This window comes from Dermacentor silvarum, chromosome 7, assembly GCF_013339745.2.
Source record: "Dermacentor silvarum isolate Dsil-2018 chromosome 7, BIME_Dsil_1.4, whole genome shotgun sequence".
Classification (NCBI taxonomy): Eukaryota; Metazoa; Arthropoda; class Arachnida; order Ixodida; family Ixodidae; genus Dermacentor; species Dermacentor silvarum.
Genome location: NC_051160.1, coordinates 91,010,231 through 91,016,728, shown reverse-complemented (window position 1 = coordinate 91,016,728; position 6,498 = coordinate 91,010,231). Strand labels below are relative to the sequence as shown.

At 46.9% G+C, this 6,498-nt stretch overlaps 1 protein-coding gene across 1 annotated transcript in view; it reads left to right on the top strand.

Moving 5' to 3' along the window:
• The first annotated feature begins 1,483 nt into the window (after window positions 1-1,483).
• The window catches only part of LOC119458268 (sulfotransferase 1B1-like), a 252,875-nt gene continuing 247,860 nt past the window's right edge, over window positions 1,484-6,498 (top strand). The window contains exon 1 of the mRNA XM_037720101.2: window positions 1,484-1,748. The gene's annotated coding sequence lies outside the window, so the exon portion shown is untranslated. The remainder of the gene's footprint in view (window positions 1,749-6,498) is intronic.

Genomic DNA, 6,498 nt, shown 5'->3' with positions numbered 1-6,498 from the left:
CTACCCTCTGTCGAGGAACGGCGCCAGCCTCGGTTTCACGGCAAATTTTCGTTGACTTTACTTGTATCTCGAGGTTGTGGGCAGTGAGTTGGCCGATAGACTCGTTCGCGATGCCTTGAAATTCAGACAAACTAAGAAGGCTCCTAGTTAGAGACACTCACAGACTTCTCAAACATGGAGTCGCCAGTAATGTTCTGTCTTTATGGCCGCTACTTCACCGCGGTGTAGTGTTGCGAAGGGAATGAGCTGGCGATAGGGCGCCTCGCTGCGTCATCCCCGCGCGAAATCAGCGCGTATACTCTGACGTAGCTGTGCATGGTCGGGCTCGCCGCGTCGCCGTTGTGTGTGGCCTTTAGGACTCGCGGTGATGTTCGGTGATTCGCAATTTGTTGGCAGTGTCCTGGACTCGCTACAGAGCGCAAAACCTTTGTTAAGGCACTTCGGCGTCGATCGAGGCTTTCCACACACTAGTATGGACGGCATGGTGTGCAGAAAGGACACTGGACACTGCGGAGGAAGGTGTCCCGGCTCCTCCTGAATGCTTTACTAGATTTAGACTTCTCTTGTGAGTGGCAAAGCTTAGCAGACTTATTTCAGGATGTGTCGCGAGTTTGGGCGGACCGACGCGGAATCGGGAGCAAGCTGCGCCGTCTTGCGTGCTTTTCTGGCACGCTGGTGAGATTTCTTCTCCCGGCCATTTCACACTGCGCTGCTGAATGATGATGCGATGAACGACGTGTTTATTGTAGAATGTCCATTAATTGTTAAACTACGCTGAACTGCGGGGCTCGGGCGGAGAAATTCAGGCAGGGTTAGATCTGCCCGCCAAGAACATTTTGGTTTGCTCTTCTGCGCCTTCTTGTTGCGCGTTCTTGTCTTTTTTGTATCTTCTTTGAATCGCGAGCGGAACTCTTCACATGCGCGTGTTCTAAGGAAGTCTCCAGGATGTTTCAGTGTTTTTGTGATCTTAATCTTTTTTGTTTGCGTCGCGACAAGGAGCAGCTTATGCCTACTGAACGACGCCAACCTCTCCTTTAAATTCGTATCATCAAATAAGACGATCCCGCTATGCACTCCATTTAATTTCATGTAATTCCCACAGTATAGTACGTGTGTGGAGCGAAGTTGATACGAAATCTGTATCGATATTCCACAACGATTCAGCAAGAAGGGTACGCGAAGCATGAAATTACTGAACCTCATGCATCGACGGTTTCAGTGGGGAACAATGGGCGAATTATATGCGCTTCGGCGCGCTCCTGCGTATTTGCGCCTGTAGTCATGACAACGCCATGGACACGCGACGTGACTGACTCACAAGGCGCGCCAGACCATTGAGCATATACTGACGTCGTTATCGCTCGCAGGGCCATATCGCTCGTTCCGGCGCGAGGGCCTCGTTTATCTCACCTTTCTTCTCGCTCCCCTTCCGCTTTCTCTCACCTCTCCCCCCACCGCAACGGTGACGATATGGATACACCGGTTGCGTTTCGCGAAGTGCATGCGTCCTGCTGGGCTCGTTTCCAACGTCGATTCCCCGGCTGGGTGCCCGTGGCTTGTGTCTGTGGCCGAGTGTGTTGTTCCGGGAAGTGTGTGGACGGTTGAGTCGCTGCGGCGTTGTTTCTGTGCGGTTTCACTGAACCTGTGTCGTCTTGTTTGCAAGACAATTGACCAGTGACACTTCGTGGACCTTCACGGTGCCGCATTCTCTACCATCGACCGAGGTCGTGAGCTCCTGCTGCAGTTACGTGAGTGGATGTTTCGTTGATTGACTATATGACGACTTGTTTTACGCGTACCCGGGTGTACAAGTGTAGGTCGGATGTGCTAACAGCAGAAAGTTAGGTGTACTAAACGATCCTTGTGATAGTTACACGTCCGGTGAGGTCGCGCGAAAGTACTTCCTTGTCGTTGATGTTGCTGTTGCTTGCTGATCTCTCTGACGTCGTATACCCGCTGTTAAATGAACATCCACGCGCAGCAGTGTTCGCATTATGTGTGTTGTGGATACCTCGACCGCAAGCCCAGATTACGCAACAGAAAAAAAAATACACTGACGAAAACGACTGCGATTCGCGATAACATTTTTCAAGCAGAAAACAGTGCACTTATGGAAAGTACCAGCACGCAGTTGATGACGTTCTGAAAGCGGGTGCTCGCCGGCGTTAAGTGCCGCACCTGCACCAATTGGAACAGCGTCGAATCTCGCCGTTTAGCTCGGTGTAACAGCCGCGTGTGTTTTGCGCCGTTCAACTCTGCGTCGTGCAGGTTTGAATCTACGCGGTTGTCGTAGTAGTCGACGGCTATTGCCGGTTGGTTGCGGCCAGTGCCACTAATATAGGTTGCTTTTCTCGTTGACATCGCGTCCTGTTGTTAAGCGTTCATTCGGGCTTAGCGGGCAGCGAGTGGAAGTTGAACGCCCCCATTTCGATGGGCGCGCGCGCGTAAGTACATTTATATGAGAGCAGCAGTCTTCTGCCGAACACCTCCGTAGGCGTAACGCAGATGAGCGCGATCCACCTAGTGGCAGTGTGCGGCTATAATTAGACACCGTGGCAGATAAAATGCGTGTATACGCAAGCACACATGCGTCAGACATGTGCGAAAACACGTCTGTCAAGTTTTATGCAACTGAAGCATGTGCTCGGTTCAAAGGTACTTGAGCTTTTTTTTTCGAATGCATAAATGTATCTAGCACGCAGATAGGAAGCTGGGGTATGCCGTGTCAACCAGCCGCTTGCGTCGTCTGCAAGCCGGTACTTGGTTTTGGGTCAGCGCCAGTGGAAAAGTGCACGTGTAGAAAGTGTACTTAGCTATTGAGGATGAATACCCTATGGGTTTTGTGAATGGTCGAGAGGGACGCAGATGCTTGCGAGATCACTCAGTTATGTTTCACGACTTTCACGTCTGTCGGGCAGACGTGTTCATCGTTTACTGCGCCACGAAACGCTCCAGCGGCACCGAAGGTCGCGGTTTTGTCAGAACTGTAGTGCATGTCTGAGTAATAACAATGACATAAATGTTGGCTTCGTGCTGTGATAGGTGTGGGTGTTTTGTGGTTGAGTATGAGCTTACACATGCTGCACAGGCACTGATATATATATATGTATATATGTGTGTGTGTGTGTGTGTGTGTGTGTGTGTGTGTTGGTTGCGTGTGTGTGTGTGTGTTTGGTTGCGTGTGTGCGTGCGTCAGGACCTGAGATAACACCACAGCAAACGTTTTCCTACGGAACGAGCGAATTTACCGGTACCCTTGGCAATCGTATTAGTAATGCTTATGCAATTTCCGTTTTAACTACTAACCTTATCCGATAGCTGGCTCCAACGGATCCATGATTTGATTAGGCAAAAAGAAGATGCCGCAAAAACTGCAAGAACACTATATATTGGTGATTGCTGCGAGGTGTGTTGTTGTTGCTCCTGAACAAACTTGTGTACTCATCGCCTTTCATCAGCGCGCAATGCCCTGTAGGATAGGATGAAAAGAGCGCGCGAAGGATTTTTGTTAAATGTGAATCTTAAATTATGGCGCAGTGATCCGATGTTTCCAATGAAATGTTGAGATAAGCGGTGGCCTCTTCCTTTTTCGTCATCAAGAGATATTTTAGAGTAATGTTGTCATTTTCATATAACAAAATCTTATATGACACTATGTCGCATGTCCAATAACCTAGTGTGATCATATGAGAACGCATATGAAACATGTGTTCTCATGTGATCTTAGGAGATTATTGGATATGTGGTATGTCTCATATGAGATTATTTTATAGGGTTGGCGTCGTTATGCCATAATAAAGTACTTCCAGAAACACATGTGGACGATAAACAGGATAAAAAATGAAACAAGAACTGTATGCCGCGTTTCAGAGCTATTTCACCTCGCGCAATCATCGTCAAATGTTTCAAAGATTTATAGTTTGCGGAAGAGCTGCCGACGCTATAGTGGCCGACATTTCTGATATCATACGGAATAAATAAATCACCCTTGCCTTAATTTCCGGCGAAGTTCATTGTACAAAAGTTTATTTTATATATGCACGGGTCTATTCAGTTGATATACTTCATGCAAAATGTGAGGATTATGAGGGTGCAAACGAAACAAAGTGGGACATATGGACACATACAAGCGCTACATGTGCTCATTCGTGCACTGCTCTGAGAGATTGGTTCATTGTGGATTGGAAATGTTGACAACAAGCACAATATGTCGCTGGTTTCTCCAAAACTATATATATATATAATATATATATATATATATATATATATATATATATATATATATATATATATACATGTTAAATTAAATAAGTATGATCACACGCGCAGTAAAACATTTCAGCTATTTAGCAGTTGGCGCTTTATGCGGGCAGTCAATTGCATTCACAAGGACTATAATAGATAAATAAGTGCAATATGACATATATCACATATATATCAAAGCCGAATGCATGCGTAAACACAGTCGCACTTGGGTAACCTGCAAAAAAGAAGCAACTAGAATATCGGGAAATAAATTTACAAAAAAAAAAAAAGAGTAGGTTTTATTACGGACGCAGCTGCAGTTAGAGCACTGCACGGGCCGATTTTTTCAGCCCGAGCCCGGCCCGGGCCCGTTTTTACGTTGGGCAGCCCGCCCGAGCCCGATCAAAACTTTTATGGCGAGACCCGGGCCAGGCCCGGGCCCGGAAATAATCTACGTTACCTGCCCGGCCCGGCCCGCCATCCCTCTACCTTAGGCTCGAGCCCGGCCCTAGCCCGACTCGAAACCGGCCCGAACCCGGCCCGAGACCGAAAAATAATGTTTTTCAGAGTTGAGACGCCCGAGAATAACTCGCTGCACGGTAGATGCACACCACCAGAAAGCCCGAGCCCGGCCCGGGCCCGCGTCAAAAAACCCGAGCCGGGCCCGAGTCAAAAAGCACACGCCGTGCCCGAGCCCGGCCCGAGCCCGTGAAAAAACTGTGCTACCCGGCCCGGCCCACGGGCCGGGCCGGGCCGGGCTCTGGCTTTCGGGTAAGCCCGAGCCCGTGCAGTGCTCTAGCTGCAGTGTCTTGTGCGTGTTGCAGAGGTTATATGGGAACTATAGGGGGATACACAAATGACATATAACTAAATACGCACGTTATTTTTATTCACTATATTTTACTCATTTCAAGTGGATACGTCTGGCAAGCTCACCGGCTACAATTGCAGCGTAGCCACAATTGCAGGGACATAGCCGGAGGGTGGCACACCGGGCATGGTGCCCCCTCATGCTTACTACGGAATAGAGAGCTTTCTTAAGCGCCACCATTCCCTGCTGAGAGGCACAAATAGGCTAAATTTAGCTCTAATTGCGTCATGCGTGGCGAGAGAACGGTGCCATCTGTGCACTCGACACGTAGTACATGATCGAACAATGGCTTTTTTTTTTTCGTCTACGCAACAACACCAAAATAAGGCCCGTGGGTAGGACGATTGCAAAGATATAAGCGATAGCAGTATAACATATTTTCGTTACACGAGATTTCTTGCAAGCGACCCCCTGCTGTTGCGAATTGAAAGACGTTTCACGCCAAGACGCGTTCGCGCAGTTTTGGAATGCTGCTCGAAAAATACGATACAACATGATACAAATCATGCCGAAAGCGCGCACACGAAGACAACAAAATGAAACCTGACACACAAAGTATATATGTATATACAGCATTAGAAGCCAACAAACACAGAAATCAAGGACAACATAGTGGAAATCACTTGTACTTACGAATTGAATTAAAGAAAATGATAAATTAATAGAAATTAAAGTGGATGAAAAAGTGGATGTTTATCATCAACTTTAATTTCAATTACTTTCATGAATTCCATTAAGTACAAGTGATTTCCCCTAGGTTGTCTGTGTTTGTTGTCTTCTTATAATGATTAACAAAAAGTGTGGGCGCTCGGCTCCCTTTCTTCTCGTTATATATATATATATATATATATATATATATATATATATATATATATATATATATATATATATATATGTGTGTGTGTGTGTGTGTGTGTGTGTGACGAAGCGGTGACTCAAATGCTCCAAGTTTGCTCATCTCATTCCTGCGTTGTTGGCGTAAAGGATACTGGAGTGCGCAAATGCTCCGCAATGTGACACGCGCGGCGCCGATCTCAAAGCGCTAGTTGGCCTTGTTACGATATAAGTACAACGTGCCATTGTGACCGAGAAGTGTACAATAGCAATCCGCCTGACATTCTTGATAGGCCATGTAAGCCTCATCACGCGGTCACACGGTACAACAAGATATGGGATACGGCGAAAATGTACATCAGTCTTTCTGCAAATCTTCAGTGAGAACGTCCAGGGATTAAATGGCATCTTTACAGTCTGCAAAGCGGAAGTCACTGGAAGGAATGAAAAAATATTCCTTTTCCGAAGCCATTTTCTAACTGGCAAGGTTTCAGTATGCAATTTCCAAAAAGAAAAAAAAAAAAGAGAAACGTTCTTGTAGAAGGCGG